At 43.6% G+C, this 17,758-nt stretch overlaps 1 protein-coding gene across 1 annotated transcript in view; it reads left to right on the forward strand.

Annotated features, from left to right (window-relative positions):
- LOC143768242 (uncharacterized) overlaps positions 1-17,758 on the forward strand; it is a 688,323-nt gene that overhangs the window by 588,053 nt on the left and 82,512 nt on the right. The window lies entirely within an intron of this gene.

The raw sequence follows: 17,758 nt of genomic DNA on the forward strand, positions 1-17,758 counted from the left end.
ACACTGCATATGTTATTGACAAATTGCACAAAAACATAACAGTCGTATAATTAAATGAGGATAATTACTAGGGATGAGTGAACGTGCTCAGTGATACCTGGATATCACTTGAGTATCTGGGTGCTTGGAAATACTTGATGAGCATTAGCCGTTACTCAGATCTGAAGGTCAAATTCCCCACTTCGCATGTTTGGTGTCTGGTGCACAGCCAATAAGCATGCATGGGATTGCCTGCCAGGCATTGTAATGCCGTAGCCATCTCAGCAGTGGCATTACTGTTATTGGTGATCGGCTGGCCATATTATATAATCAGGGGATATAAAAGAACAGGTGTCGCCACGCTCAGCGCACTGATGCCAGTGCATAGTTCAGGGACAGTTCTTATTGGAGAAAGAGAGTGGTTGTACAGGCCTGTGTGTGCACAGTAAAATGAATTAGTCATGTAGTGTTGATACTGGTGCTGAAGTTGAACCATCATATTAACAGTCGTTGTAAGGGCTAATCTTGTGCGTTGTTGTTTTTATCAGATGCATTCTTCATTTAGCCTAGTGAGGGACAGTTGCATGAGCAGGGGGATTGGCTGAATACAGGCACTTACTGCTTTGCAGTCCATTGCTAAATACAGTGGGGCAAAAAAGTATTTAGTCAGTCAGCAATAGTGCAAGTTCCTCCACTTAAAAAGATGAGAGGCGTCTGTAATTTACATCATAGGTAGACCTCAACTATGGGAGACAAACTGAGAAAAAAAAATCCAGAAAATCACATTTTCTGTTTTTTTATCATTTTATTTGCATATTGTGGAAAATAAGTATTTGGTCAGAAACAAAATTTCACTCAATACTTTGTAATATATCCTTTGTTGGCAATGACAGAGGTCAAACGTTTTCTGTAAGTCTTCACAAGGTTGCCACACACTGTTGTTGGTATGTTGGCCCATTCCTCCATGCAGATCTCCTCTAGAGCAGTGATGTTTTTGGCTTTTCGCTTGGCAACACGGACTTTCAACTCCCTCCAAAGGTTTTCTATAGGGTTGAGATCTGGAGACTGACTAGGCCACTCCAGGACCTTGAAATGCTTCTTACGAAGCCACTCCTTCGTTGCCCTGGCGGTGTGCTTTGGATCATTGTCATGTTGAAAGACCCAGCCACGTTTCATCTTCAATGCCCTTGCTGATGGAAGGAGGTTTGCACTCAAAATCTCACGATACATGGCCCCATTCATTCTTTCATGTACCCGGATCAGTCGTCCTGGCCCCTTTGCAGAGAAACAGCCCCAAATCATGATGTTTCCACCACCATGCTTTACAGTAGGTATGGTGTTGGATGGATGCAACTCAGTATTCTTTTTCCTCCAAACACGACAAGTTGTGTTTCTACCAAACAGTTCCAGTTTGGTTTCATCAGACCATAGGACATTCTCCCAAAACTCCTCTGGATCATCCAAATGCTCTCTAGCAAACTTCAGACGGGCCCGGACATGTACTGGCTTAGGGCTCTTTCACACGTCCTGATATTTCCGGTACCGGAAAAACCGGTACCGGAGATATCCGTGTCCGTATGTCCGTGTGCTCAAGTGGCACATACGTGCGGCATCCGTATGCCGCCCGTGTGCTGCCTGAGGACCACACGGACCGTGCAGGAGGGACAGCGCTACACTAAGCGCTGTCCCCCCTGCATGTGTTGCTGAAGGCAGAATTCCTCTCTTCTCCCCCACCGGAGAGAAGAGATGAAAGATCAAGGTTTTTTTGTTTTTTTTTTGGGGGGGGTGAAAAATAAAGTTTGCATGTGCCCCCGCGTCCCCCCCCAGTGCGCCGCCTGGCCCCTTGCCGCAGAATATACTCACCTAGCTCCTGCGATGTCTCCTCTGTCCTCTCCGCGCCGGCCCCTTCTCCTGTGTGAGCGGTCACGTGGTTACAGTCAGTGAATATTCCCTGACTGTAATGAGCGGTCCCACATGACCGCTCACACAGAAGAAGCTGCCAGCGCTGAGAGGACAAAGGAGACATCGCAGGAGCTGGCCGGGTGAGTATTTCTGCGGCAAGGGGCCAGGCGGCGCACTGGGGGGGGGGACGCGGGGGCACATGCAAACTTTATTTTTCACCCCCCCCCCCAAAAAAAAAAACAAAAAAAAAACCTTGATCTTTCATCTCTTCTCTCCGGCGGGGGAGAAGAGATGAATTCTGCCTTCAGCACCACACGCGGGGGGGACAGCGCTTAGTGTAGCGCTGTCTCTCCTGCGGGCGGTACGTGCACACGGAGGAGAGTTCACACTGTTCTCCGTGTGCACGTGTGCTGTCCGTATTGCTGTACGTGATGCCGGTAGAAAACGGACATGTCGACGTGTTTTCAGCACGGACATACGGTCCGTGTGAAAACACGCACATGTGCATAGACCCATTCATTTAAATGGGTCTACGTGTGTCAGTGTCTCCGGTACGTGAGAAAACTGTCACTACACGTACCGGAGACACTGACGTGTGAAAGAGGCCTTAAGCAGTGGGACACGTCTGGCACTGCAGGATCTGAGTCCATGGTGGCGTAGTGTGTTACTTATGGTAGGCCTTGTTACATTGGTCCCAGCTCTCTGCAGTTCATTCACTAGGTCCCCCCGCGTGGTTCTGGGATTTTTGCTCACCGTTCTTGTGATCATTCTGACCCCACGGGGTGGGATTTTGCGTGGAGCCCCAGATCGAGGGAGATTATCAGTGGTCTTGAATGTCTTCCATTTTCTAATTATTGCTCCCACTGTTGATTTCTTCACTCCAAGCTGGTTGGCTATTGCAGATTCAGTCTTCCCAGCCTGGTGCAGGGCTACAATTTTGTTTCTGGTGTCCTTTGACAGCTCTTTGGTCTTCACCATAGTGGAGTTTGGAGTCAGACTGTTTGAGGGTATGCACATGTGTCTTTTTATACTGATAACAAGTTTAAACAGGTGCCATTACTACAGGTAATGAGTGGAGGAAAGAGGAGACTCTTAAAGAAGAAGTTACAGGTCTGTGAGAGCCAGAAATCTTGATTGTTTGTTTCTGACCAAATACTTATTTTCCACCATAATATGCAAATAAAATGATAAAAAAAACAGACAATGTGATTTTCTGGATTTTTTTTTCTCAGTTTGTCTCCCATAGTTGAGGTCTACCTATGATGTAAATTACAGACGCCTCTCATCTTTTTAAGTGGTGGAACTTGCACTATTGCTGACTGACTAAATACTTTTTTGCCCCACTGTATATAGCAGGGACGGCTGACCACATTCTTTTTTCAGGAGGTGAAAAAATAGATTATAGTGTTATCCATAAAGTATTACGTGCTTTGTGGGGCATTTTGGTGGTATATAACACTCCAAATAAGCGTTGAGAAATTTTTCTAGATTGAATTTGTCATCCATACACTTTTACCTGCTTTGTGTTACATTATGGTGTTATTAACTAAAAAAAGTGCCAGTTGCAGGTGGCCAATTTTTTTTAATTTTTAAATAAAAAATAAACTTGGTTTCCAGATACCTAGCAATTAGAAAATTTGTAGCGTGTAAGGTAAGGGACAGGGAAGTGGAGGTGCTAATGATGGTGCACGTAGATGCCGAGGATGTGGGACAGATGTGACTACGCATGTTGCTTAAGTACAAGAACCGCGCCCATCCACATCACATAGTTTCCTGTCCCACTTTGCAGGAAGATAAGCTACACCATTTCTGAAGACAGAACAGTGCGAACAGGTGATGGGTTTGATAGCAGATAATGCTTCTAGCATGCTGATCCTCCTTCCATTTTGAGTCCCAGGAGATTAGTGATCCCACACTAGGACATTCTGAGAAGCCCTTTACAACATAATGTCTTGATTGTGACCTCCCAACCTGCATATTCCAAGAGGGACAAGAGGACATTCTGTTTAATGATGCATAAAACTTAGAGCACTCACACTTTGTCTAAAGAGGAAGACGATGACGAGGCACAGCTGTCTACAAATCAGGTTGTTGTTAAGTCAACAAGTCAGGCGGACCAAGATGCAGCGGTTTAAGATGAGGCGGTGGATGATGAAGTCAGTGACCCAAGATGGCATGCAGGGCGAGGCCAGAAGCGCTGAGGGTGATAGATCTATCACACTGAAACAGGCAGAAAGAGGCAGTGGGGTGACCAGAGGAAGAAGGCAGGCAACCATTTCGTAGACTACTGACACTCGTGAATTTCTCTATCAAAGAGTTAGGAGTTCCCCAGTCTGGGACTTTTTTAAAGAAAGTTCTGAGACCTAACCACTAAGAGCCTAACCACCATTAGCATGATCAAGCCCATGTCATCTAAGCACCTGATGCCTGGCTCTGTGGTGCAAGCGGTTGACACCACTGCCTCTTCTCCTGTGCTAGGTGCTTCCGAATCCCCTGTCGACTGGTGCAGATGCCTCCCGGCCTGCACCTGTCCTTGCACATTATGATTCTCCATCATTAGGCAATTCCAAATCATTCCAGCACAGCATTCAGCCAGATTTGCCAGAGCCTCTGATCAAGGTAGGCTGCGTCAGTTCCCATTTCTGCAAGTCTTCTACAGCTGCTGCCACACTGGCAGTGCTGCAGCAGCGCATGCAAGTATCAGCTCACCGACAGGTATATGACGTGACCACACACTAAAACTCCACGCAGCATATACCGGTAAGTATTTGTGAAAAGCAGAGGCCAGTTGTGCAATACCAGCTCCAACACGCCCTTGGGTACTGTGCCTAAATCGTGGGCATGGATGTCTGTCATTTGTGTGATTTTCCAAGACTGAGGAGTCCACAAAGATAGTGAGAGGCAATGACGCCATAGTCTATGCAACATTCCTACTTCTGTGCCTACTTAAACAGTCGCTGAAAATTAAACATGAAGCTATGCATGTGTACCAGGTGGAGATAGAGGAAGATATGAGACAGGGAGATACTACCTAGCCGACACTCATTTCATCTGCTCAGCCTGGATTGTATGACAATGAAGAGGAGGAACAGGATCTGGTTGCTAGCACAACATAGGCTAGTTACCCAAACAAGATTTGTCCTGTCTCTCCTATGTGGATAGGCTGAGGAGTAGATGGAGAGTAGTCATCATGGTAGAGACAGGGAAGTGTTGGCTGTAGGGAGTTTGGCACATACAGCCGATTTTATATAGTCCTGCCTTTCCTTTGACCCTAGCGTTATATTTACCTTGGCCAATTAAGAGTACTGATTATTCTCTCTGCTACACCCACGTTTCAAGTAGAACTTTGCATCTCTCCTTCCTGAGGCGGAGAGGTCTTCTAAAATGCTTCTATACCAGAAGACCATTGTGGAAAATATGTTGAAAAAATTCCCATCAAACAACGCTAGCAGCAGGAGAAAGCTGCCTTGCCCAACTAAGGAAGAGAGGCGAGTGAGACTCACAGCAGAGGCAGGGGTAACTGTCAAAGGTCTGGTCCAATTTCATTACACCATCCTAGCATCCAGGGCCTGATGACCAGGAGGGAAACGTTTTTAAAGATTGTCTAGCAGTATCTGACTGACCAAACTAGCATACTCCCTAATTCCTCTGTGACCTTCAACTATTGGGTCTCAAAGCTCTACACCTGACATAAGCTGTCCCTCTATACCTTGGAGGTATTGTGCAGCCCTGCCGCTTGGGTCTTGTCTGAGAGGGTCTTAGTGCTGCCTGGAAGGGTCATAACAGACATGAGCTTTTTGCTTGTCAACAGAGAATTCTGACAGGCTCACGCTAAAAAATGAACAAAGCCTGACTTAGCCCCCATTTTTCCACACTACCAGATGACAGCAGCACATAAAGTGTTTTTTAATGTTCAATATTTGAATCAAGCCCTCCAGTTGTTGCCTTTAAGGGTGTATGATAGTTCCTCCTTATAATTTTTTTGTGACTTTGCACTTTGTGCAAAGCCTTTATGAGTGTAGCATTGCATAAATTTTACCAGGAGGCATTGACTGTTGTATATATGTAAACTTTTGAATTTGTGTTTTTCTGATTGGTCAAGAAAACACAGATTTTTGTTCGTATAAACCTGTAATATTGACTTATAAGTTAACATTTGATGTAACATATTGTGCTGTTATCCTGGATAACTAGAAATACAGAATAATTGAATAATGATGTTTGCCGATATGTTGATTACACATTGTTCAGGCCAGCTAGCTTGTTGGCTTACAAAACAGAGGATGAAACTGTGCAAATGGATTAAATAATCAAATAATGCGAGTTGATCTCATTGCCATTGTTCCCCTTTACTTCTGGATGTTGGCTTGAAGGACATTTGTAAACTATAAAAAGGATATCATGCGCTTCTGTACCATATACCTCCATATAGATTTACATCCAAAAAACCTTGAGACTCACTATAAGACAGCATGGCTCCAACACAAGGGACACAGATGTGTCATTCTGCAGGATGCCAGTTTAGGGGTCCATGGCCCCGGCTGAAAAAAAAAAAAGTAGTGTAGCTTACATATTACTAGTCAAACTTAATCTGAGAGGTGCCATACCCCTATCAAAGTGTATTGAAAAGTGTGTGTTCTGCCCCCGTCCCTCTCCAAACACACTCCCCCTCCACTGTCAGACCATCTGTTCCCTGTATTTTATTTGACCTTGATATCTCATATCTCTCCCCATATTTTGAGTTTGATATACCCATCAGATGATTTACTTGTCATTCTTATTTGATAGTGTGTTTCTCACTGATTGGGCATATTATTTATATGGCCCATAAACCTATTTAGCTCTTCCAAATCACCTTGACAAGTGTGTGTTTTCTACATTTGTAAAAAAGAAGAGACACAATATTGTAAAAGTTTTAAAAGATTTTATGGTTCTGAAAATAATTACATCTCAGAATGATTCAGTCACAGATTTTATGTAGACATAAGACACTCCAATAATATAAAAAAGCATTACAACTGCAATTAATATATATCATTACAATTCTTGCATAATAATACAGAGCATTACAATCCACCTAAATCATTTATCCTACACATCAGTTACATCGTGATCCACATGGAGTTTGATCATCGGAAGAGACCTTTTTTTAGGTAGCAGAGTTCCTTGTGTGATACCTAATGATGGGGAGTGTAAAGATTCAATCACACGGTGCGGTGTGGATCGTGTTTGGGATGTCGATACAGCAATAGCTTCATTGATGGAGATTTTGAATCCATCTAAAAGCTGTCTAGTAGTGGATTACCCACAACTGGATGGAATATTCAATTCGGCCATTTCCTCCACAAATGAATCCCAACCCCGAGGTAGATTCCTGCGGGTCAGGGCACAGCTCTGTGTTGTACTGCGTACCAACTCCAGCATGTTAGATCCTGCTATTACAGATCCTTTGAAAATAAATTCGCCTTTATCCTTCCTTGCTGTAAAAGTCTTATTCTGCAGTGATCTGTTTTGTAAAAATTGATCCTTCTTTTTATATCGCTAGTTTACATGGCTGACAATTCCAGTGATCTCTTGATTTTTATCAGGGCCTGAATTTGGCAGTTGTTGTTGATCTGATTCAGGAGCTGACGAGATGTAAAGTTGCTGGTTCCTTTGCATCGTGTTTAGCATGAACCTAGTATCTCTGTAGTATGGCATTATTCGTCTTAATTTTCACGTCATCAGGCATGTCATGGTGTTGTAAAACGTCACTAATCTCATCGAGGCTGTGAATAACACCTCGTCATATGTTATCTGTAATAGGAGGTCTTAGTTTGGTTAGATCCTATTTTAGGACTAGATACATTTTCTCTGTATGCTCCATTATTTGCCTGGGAGGACACTTATTATTATCGATATTGCAAAACCTAAAAGATGCCGTATAATCCCTGCGGTCTGCTTTTTCTTTTTTGATTGTGATCTATTACTCAGGGTTCTTACAGCTTTATGGTACTTCTTTAGTATACTTTTTTGTCGCTCTTTCCATGGAATTCAACCTTTTAGGATGTTAAAAGCATTCTCCCAGGTAATCGCCGAAAGTCGGGGTCAACTCCCCTTCCCTCTGCACAAACATAACTGAATCTGTGCCGTGATAAAGGCCCCTTTCCTGCAGCCGCTTCTGCAAAGAATAGAGCTCTAGCTGGGCATACACGGTTGTAAAACACACATATTAACATGGCGTACACTACACCACACGTACACCAACCTGATGTGTACTACACCACATGTACACTATACCACACACAAACCTGATGTACACTACGTACGCCACACACACCAACATGACACACTGCGTCTGGTTGGTGTGTGTAGTGTAGTGTATGTCAGGTTGGTGTGGTGTAGTGTATGTCAGGTTGATATGTGTGGTGTAGTATACACCACACACACACAACAACCTGACTTACACTACAACACACACCAACCTGACTTACACTATACCACACCACAAACCAACCTGATGTAGTGTATGTCAGGTTGGTATGGTGTAGTGTACATCAGGTTGATGTGTGTGGTTTAGTGTACATCAGGTTGGTGTGTGTGTGTGTGGTGTTGTGTATGTCAGGCTGGTGTAGGTGAGTTCTGTAGGGGAATGTCAGGATGTGTTTAGTCCACAGACGCGTGATTAATTCTGAAGCATTCATTCAAACACAGTCCAGGTTTGTCAGGACACGTTTCACATTGGAACCGAGTTTCCTTTCTTATCCACTTTTATAGCATACCTGGCACCTTTTTTTTGCTCTCCCCTCACAGGGAAAATGTTGCCCTTTTACCATGCTGGAAACATGTTCCAGGGGTGCTGGGGCCCGCTCCTTCCTTGTCTCCAAACATCAGGGCCTTTATTACCGCCTCATAGAACTGAAGGAAGATGTTGTTGGTCTGGCCTGCACATCATGATAGCACGTACAGTATGTGTTATACAGTGCCATTTGTACGATGTGCACAGCCATTTTTTTATACCACCCCTTCACCTTCCACATGGCACTATAGGGCTGGAGGACTTGATCAGTAAGATCTACTCCCCCCATGTGTTTGTTGTACCCCAGGATACAGTCCGGTATGTGGACCTGTGCTGGGGTACCTCTAACGGTGGTGGCCGCGGTGTCGGGACCATGGATTGTTGTCAAGAAAAAGATGTCCCTTTTGTCTTTGAACTTGACCACAACCATGTTGCCGCTACAATGGGTTCGGCTCTCACCCTTTGGGAGAGGCTGCTCAATTAGCGACAAAGGGAGACCCCTCTTGTTTCTGCGCACAGTACCGCAAGCTGCAGTAGCTCTGGCAGAGAGGGATTGAAAAAGTGGGATACTTGTATAAAAGTTAACCACACAAAATATATGGAATACATAATCAGTCTAAAATGATCTCAACTTTATTCCCATGTTTTAGATAAAGATCAAAAAATAGAGACAAGAACTGGATAGGACCATAACAGACTAACTGCGTGTTCACTAAGAATAAATCATACGGAAAAAGCAGTCTTACAGTCCAAAATATATAAAAATAGAAAATTTTATTTAAACAGGTAGAAAACAGCAAGCGTGAGATACCCTGTGCCAAAATCCAGCACATACGAACAAAAAAAGAAAAAGGACAGGTAGTGGCACATGTGGCAATGCTACTTAACAAATATCCATGTTAAAGTACAAAGGTGTAAGCACAAAATACATTATACAATCATAAGGCTACCATCAACCATCAGTATGGCTATTTGTGGCATGATATTGGAGACAAGTGCAGAAAATCTACATACCAGGCAGCAAGATGTCAGGCCACTCGTGCACACCACTCCCATCCACCCCGATGCGTGTTTCAGTTACCATCAAAGTACAGATGGTAACCTTTATCAAGCAGTGGGTGGACCAAATCCTACACTATTTCCCCACTCACCCCCCAGAGCAGGTAGACATTCTGGGGGCTGGATACTGCTGTCCTTTCCTTGGTAAACTCTAAAGCTGAGAGTGTACCCTGAGGTACTCTCACACAGCTTATAGAGTTTTATCCCGTACCTCGCCCTCTTACTGGGCAGGTACTGACGGAATTGAAGCCTCCCTTTGAAGTAGATGAGGGACTTATCCGCACAAATTTCCCTTTGGAGAATGTACACTTCAGCAAACTTGTTGCTGAAGTGTTCGATGACCGGCCGAATTTTGAACAGTCTATCAAAATTTGGGTCATTGCGGGGAAGGATGTCAGTATTGTCTCTAAAATGGAGAAACTTATGAATCGCCTCAAAACGTTTGCGAAAAATAACCATGTCATTTATTGGAGTTTGATATAAAATATCAGTACTCCAGTATTGGTGAATTTCTGGTTTCTTCACAATCCCCATGTGAAGGACCAGTCTCCAATATTTCATCATTTCTACTGAGTCAATGGTTCTCCAAGTAGAAAATGTTGAATTAGAGTTTTCGGCAAAAAATTGCAGGGCATACAAGTTAGTTTGCTGCACCGTAAGACTGACAATTGACTCAGAGAAATAGACTTTGAAATAGTCTATTTCCCTGAGGTTGGCAGTCTCGAACTGGATTCCTGATTGGGGAACGAAATCACAAATCCGTGGAGCAAAATTTTCAGGGACGGGGGTCCAGAAGGGGGCACTAGTGCTAGGTTTGTCGTTACTAGCACTAGGTTGGGGTCTTCTCCCCCATCCTCCGGAAGATTTCTTGTTCTGCGACATCTTTGTGGTGGCAAGTCAGTGTCGCTGGAGGAGGAAGAGTGTGAGGAATAGAGAAAAGTGGGGTCCTCTTCCTCACTATCAGCTTTGGAGGCAATAATGGCATATGCCTCCTCAGCTGAGTACACCATTTGTGACTAGGATGAGCGGACGAGCGGGATATTGTGTGTGTGGTGTGTGTGTGTCTGTGTGTCTGTGTGTGTGTGTAAAAAAAAAAAAAACCTAAACTTTATTATAGTGTGCTTGTCAATGTGCAAGTGTTTGGTGAAACTTTCTACTGCAGGAGGGGGCTGTCAGGCGCGAGGAGGCTGTCAGGCATGGAGGGGGCTGTCAGGTGCGGGGGGGGGCAGGAGGGGGCTGATGAAAGGCAGGAGCCGGCAGCAGCAGGGGGGTGATCACTGGGGCAGGGGGCAATTACCAGCAGAAGCAGGGGGCGATCACCGGCAGCAGCAGGGGGCCTTACACCAGCTGGCTGGCAGAAGCAAGGCATCGGCCGATGGGTGATCAATGGGGGGAGGGGTGAACATCAGGGCAAGGTGGTGAGCACCAGGGCAGAGGGGTGATCACTGGGGCTGGGGGTGTAATCGTACGGTGGGGGAGCGGAGGGCAGCACAGAGGGGAGAAAATACCGGATGGCAGCGGACTGATCAGCGGCAGCTGGGTGATCGGCGGCAGCAGGTCGCGGTCATCAGTCGGTGGCAGCCACAGGGCAGCAGGCAAGGACCTCGCTCTCCAGCTTCTGACTGAAAGTAAAACAGTCACTTTCAACAGCCAATCATAGCAATCATAGCCATGGGGGGGCAAAGCCACCCCCTGGGGTTAACTACAGGTCCTCGCGTACCTGCAGGTCGGGTGACATTTCAGTGACCCCGGTCACCCGACCCGCAGGCACGCGATCCCGCCATGACGCCTATGTGGCGTCATATGTCGGGAAGGGGTTAACCCCTTTACCCGCAAGGGTGGTTTGCATATTTATGACCTGTCCAATTTTAAAATTCTGCACAGAGTATTGTGAGGTCTTGTTTTTTGCGGAACAAGTTGACATTTTTATTGGTTCCATTTTTGGGCACATTACTTTTTTTATCTCTTTTTATTCCGATTTTGGGAGGCAGAACGAACAAACAACAGCAAGTCATGAATTTCTTTTGGGGGCTGTTTATACCGTTCCGCGCCTGGTAAAATTGATAAAGCAGTTTTATTCTTCGGGTCAGTACGATGACAGCGATACCTCAGTTATATATTTTTTTTATGTTTTAGCGCTTTTATACAATAAAAACTATTTTATGTAAACAATAATTATTTTTGCATCGCTTTATTCTGACAGCTATAGCTTGTTTATTTTTTCGCTGATGACGCTATATGGCAGCTTGTTTTTTGCGGGACAAGATTGTTTTCAGTGGTACCATGATTATTTTTATCAGTCTTTTTGATCGCGTGTTATTCCACTTTTTGTTCAGCTGGATGATGATAAAGCAATGATTTTTGCCTTGGTTTTTTTATGTTGTTTACTAAAGGTCATCCCTTTACTGGGACAGTTTTATAGGGTGGGTCTTTACGGACGCGGGGATACCAAATGTTTGTGCTTTTATTGTTTTGATTTTTTTTTTACTCACATATTTATTGATATAATAAATATTTATTTTTTTATTATTTTTACACTCATTATTTGCAGGCTGATAATTTCTGTAGCATGCAGATCTGCAGGCTACAGAAGCGGTCAGCGCTGCAGCTTCTGTGCACTGACAGTAAAAGATTTTCTGACATGCACTGGGCATGACAGGAAGTCTTTCAGCAGTGGAGACCCGGATGTTGTCATGATGACATTGGGTCGCCATGGCAGCGATCGGGAGCCTGCGTCGTGCCATGGGGTCTCTGATCCAAAGGCAGAGGCGCTGTCAGACCCTATGCCTGCTCCGGAATGCTGCGATCATATTTGATCGCAGTGTTACGGGGGTTAAAGTGCTGGGAGCGGTCCGTAACCACTCTTGGCACTTAATGCCGGGTGTCAGCTGTGAGAATCGGCTGACACCCGGCCCCAATCGGCCGCAACCCCACGTTTGCGCGGCCAATCTGCCTCGATGTACTATTCCGTCCATGGAGATTAAGTCCCAGGTCACATGGACGGAATAGTTCGCCGGATGGCAGAAAAAGGTTAAACCTTTATATTTTTTAAATTTTTTTCCTATTTTTTAAAACTTTTTTTTACTTTTGTCATGCTTCAATAGCCTCTGCTACATAGGAGCGATGCTCAGATTTATAGAAGAATTACAGCATTGCTATAAGCGCCGACCACAGGGTGGCGCACACAGCAATCTGGCATCAGCAACCATAGAGGTCTGCAGTAAAAACTTTTTTATATAAAAAATAATTATTTTTGCATCCCTTTATTTATAAAGCATCGCCTGTTTGCCTTGTTTGTTTTTTTATGGTGTTCACTAAAGAGGTTAACAGTGTTATAGGTCTGGTCATTACGGACGCAGCAATACCAAATATGTGTACTTTTATTTAGATTTTTTTTCATTCAAATATTTATTTAGTGATAGAATAAATATTGCTTTTTTATTATTATTTTTATTTATTTTTTTAAAATATTTTTACAAGTATTTAAAAGAAAATTGTTTTACTTTATTCTGGCTTTTACACTTTGTCCCACTTTGGGACAATCATTTTTTGCAAGCTGATCGCTTCTATAGCATACAGATGAAGCAGCGTCTGTGTGCTATAGAGGCAGTCAGCACTGCACTGCGCATGACCAGGAAGTTTCTTAGCTCTGGTAACCCGGATGTCATCATGACTACATCGGGTTACCATGGCAGCGATCGGGGCCCCACGTCACACCGCGGGGTCTCCAATGTACAGGCAGAGGGGCTGTCAACATATGCAGAAACAAAGGAATTTTCCAGCACAGGATTCCTTTTCTTAAAAAATAATTTTCTTTATTCAGACATCTTCATCAATAAAAACAATACAAAAGGGGAGACCCCCAATGCCTGACGCGTTTCGGACCCGTAATAATGATGTACTGTATTCCCAGAACTACCACTTCTCTCCTATAAACAGCCCCCTAACTTAAGGAATCTGCTTGTCAGAAGTGTCCTCTCATCACCATCAGTGACTGGCACATTCCCCTGTAACAATAAAAAATGAAAAAAACGTGTACCCACATATTACCAACAGATATAGTCCGTGTACCAAACACAAATCAGGACTATAAGGTCACGGGTTCCTTTTCATGTACATCCTCCAACGTGGTGTACATGATACAATGTACGAGGTGCCCTGGAAGTATCTATATTGGGGAAACTATGCAAAGACTACAAACTAAGATGAATCTACACAGACACACAATCAGGAATTAAATGGACACGACCGTGGGAAAACATTTCTCTGGACCTGGACACAGTATGACAGACTTAAAAGTCTTAATACTAAAAGGTCATTTTAAGGATGACCGAGAAAGAAAAATTTTGGAATACAAAGTAATGAATGTTTAATTCATTGACACTAGGACTCAATTTAACACCTGGATTTCTGAGTCACTACATGGATACAATTCACACCACCACCAGACGGACTCCAGATAACTAAGGGTACCGTCTCACAGTGGCACTTTGGTCGCTACGACGGTACGATCCGTGACGTTCCAGCGATATCCATACGATATCGCTGAGTCTGACACGCAGCAGCGATCAGGGACCCCGCTGAGAATCGTACGTCGTAGCAGATCGTTTGCAACTTTATTTCGTCGCTGGATCTCCCGCTGTCATCGCTGGATCGGTGTGTGTGACATGTGTTTGCTTGTAACCAGGGTAAACATCGGGTTACTAAGCGCAGGGCCGCGCTTAGTAACCCGATATTTACCCTGGTTACCATTGTAAAAGTTAAAAAAAAAAAACTTCATACTCACATTCCGGTGCCTGTCAAGTCCCTCGCCGTCTGCTTCCCGCACTGACTGTGAGCGCCGGCCGTAAAGTAAAAGCAGAGCACAGCGGTGACGTCACCGCTGTGCTGTGCTTTACGGCCAGCACTGACACAGTCAGTGCGGGAAGCCGCCGGCGAGGGACGTGACAGACATCAAAAGGTGAGTATGTAGTGTTTGTTTTTTTTTACATTTACAATGGTAACCAGGGTAAACATCAGGTTACTAAGCGCGGCCCTGCGCTTAGTAACCCGATGTTTACCCTGGTTACCCGGGGACCTCGGCATCGTTGGTCGATGGAGAGCTGTCTGTGTGACAGCTCTCCAGCGACCACACAACGACTTACCAACGATCACGGCCAGGTCGTATCGCTGGTCGTGATCGTTGGTAAATCGTTTAGTGTAACGGTACCCTAAGAACACTATTCCCACTGCCTCTCCATTTGTAAGAAAATGCCTAATTTGATTACCTTGGCTTATCTATGGACTCATCACACTTCCCACCCCCTAACAAATGTCCTACTGTAGTATTCTGTAAATGTGCTTGTTTCTTATTAATCTATTTGTAATCTGGCCTGAAGAAGGAGCCACTGTGCTCTGAAAGCTGCAAACATATTATTTTCTGGTAATCATAATAATAAAGGTATCACTCCTAGAATACTTCTGTCATCATTGGGCAGAAAAGTATTCACATGGACACGTAATAGAAGGTCCTTTCTCAAAGGCAGGCTGTGAGCCCTTGTGTCGGCTTCCGTAATGCTGCAATCGTGTTTGATCGCAGTATTTCAGGTGTTAAAGTGCCGGGAGTGTTCTGTAACTGCTCCTGGCACCTAGTGCTGGGTGCCAGCTGTCTGAATCAGCTGACACCCGGTGGCGGTCAGCCATGATCCCCCCGCAATCATGACCGATCGCTGAGACGTGCACTCCCTGACAGAAGTTATGTTGCTCATCCATGTTATGTAAACAAAAGCTTATAACCTGGCGTTAATTTCATCCATTGGTTGTATAAATTATTGTTTTGAAAGCTGAAATCCTCCGAAATGTGGTTTAGGTTAAGAAAATAAATTGGCATCAATGCAGAAATATTGATCAGTCAATGGACACAGAATGGTCAAATTGGCCAGGATCGTCTGATGTCAGAAAGGGGTTAATCTTTATTTGTAGCTTTCAGTTAATGAGATTCTCGTGCTCTGGGCAGGGCTGCAGGTGGAGCTGTGGGTGGGGTTTTTTGTGGAGCTCTGCTTACATATTCATCTGTATAGGCTTATGACAGGTCACTGATCTTTCACTGACATGCTCCCTATTTTACGCAATGCATATAATAGTGTTGATAATATTGTTGATAATGCCTATAATATTGTGGCTATTGTGTGTCTATTTTGAGGCTTAGAAAAAAAATACATCCAGCATAATGTCACTGGCGGCGCCTGTCCAGTAGCATCTATCTCTTACTTATAGATGCTACTGTGCTAGGTGCCGCCATCGCCGGTGACATACATCAACGACCAGTCATAAGCCAATACAGATAAATATGTAATCAGAGCACCACCTGCAGCCCCGCCCAAAGCCTCACCTCGGAGCACGAGAATCTCATTAACTGAAAACTACAAATAAAGACTAAACAATAACTACAAGATGGATTTCATCAACCAAGGTATCATTGTAATCAGTATAACGGCGCCGACCTGACAGTAATCTTGTTATACATCAAAGAACTCACACAGGGGAGAAGCCTTTTTCATGTTCAGAATGTGGGAAATGTTTTAAACAGAAATCAGAGCTTGTTACTCACCAGAGAAACGCACACAGGGAAGAAGTGTTTTTTCCTGTTTAGAATGTGTGAAATGTTTTAACTGGAAATCCGTTCTTGATAGCCACCAGAGAACTCACACAGGGGAGAAACATTTTTCCTGTTCAGAATGTGGGAAATGTTTTAACCAGAAATCGGTTCTTGATAGCAACCTAGCAACCTGAGAACGCACACAGAGGAAAAGCCTTTTTCGTGTTCAGAATGTAGGAAATGTTTTAATTGGAAATCGGTTCTTTATAGACACCAGAGAGCTCACACAGGGGAGAAGCATTTTTCCGGTTTAGAATGTGGGAAATGTTTTAATCAGAAATCTGTTCTTTATAGACACCAGAGAGCTCATACAGGGGAGAAGCCTTTTTCATGTTCAGAATGTGGGAAATGTTTTAGTGATAAATCATATTTTGTTAAGCACCAGATAATTCACACAGGGGAGAAGCCTTTTTCATGTTCAGAATGTGGGAAATGTTTTAACTGGAAAGCACTTCTTGTTAGACATCAGAGCAGTCAAACAGAGAAGAAGCCTTTTTCATTTTTTCAATCTGATATTTTAATTGGAATTTAACGGTTAATAAACATCAGAGATGTCACATAGGGGAGAAGCCTTTTTATTTTCATAATGTTGGAATAGTTTTAACCTAAATTGGATCTTCTTAAAGGGGTTGTCTCTTGTCATTCCTAATGTTTGCTGACAAAAGGATAAAACAAAACTTTCTTAACCCCTTCATGACCCAGCCTATTTTGACCTTAATGACCTGGCCGTTTTTTGCAATTCTGACCAGTGTCCCTTTATGAGGTAATAACTCAGGAACGATTCAATGGATCCTAGCGGTTCTGAGACTGCTTTTTCGTGACATATTGGGCTTCATGTTAGTGGTAAATTTAGGTCGATAATTTTTGCGTTTATTTGTGAAAAAAATGGAAATTTGGCAAAAATTTTGAAAATTTGGCAATTTTCAAATTTTGAATTTTTATTCTGTTAAACGAGAGAGTTATGTGACACAAAATAGTTAATAAATAACATTTCCCACATGTCTACTTTACATCAGCACAATTTTGGAACCAAAATTTTTTTTTGCTAGGAAGTTATAAGGGTTAAAATTTGACCAGTGATTTCTAATTTTTACAACAAAATTTACAAAACCATTTTTTTTAGTGGCCACCTCACATTTGAAGTTAGTTTGAGGGGTTTATATGGCTGAAAATACCCAAAAGTGACACCATTCTAAAAACTGCACCCCTCAAGGTGCTCAAAACCACATTCAAGAAGTTTATTAAACCTTCAGGTGTTTCACAGCAGCAGAAGCAACAAGGAAGGAAAAAATTAACATTTACATTTTTAGTCACAAAAATGATCTTTTAGCAACAATTTTTTTTATTTTCCCAAGGGTAAAAGGAGAAACTGGACCCCGAAAGTTGTTGTCCAATTTGTCCTG

Source organism: Ranitomeya variabilis, chromosome 4 (assembly GCF_051348905.1).
Source record: "Ranitomeya variabilis isolate aRanVar5 chromosome 4, aRanVar5.hap1, whole genome shotgun sequence".
Classification (NCBI taxonomy): Eukaryota; Metazoa; Chordata; class Amphibia; order Anura; family Dendrobatidae; genus Ranitomeya; species Ranitomeya variabilis.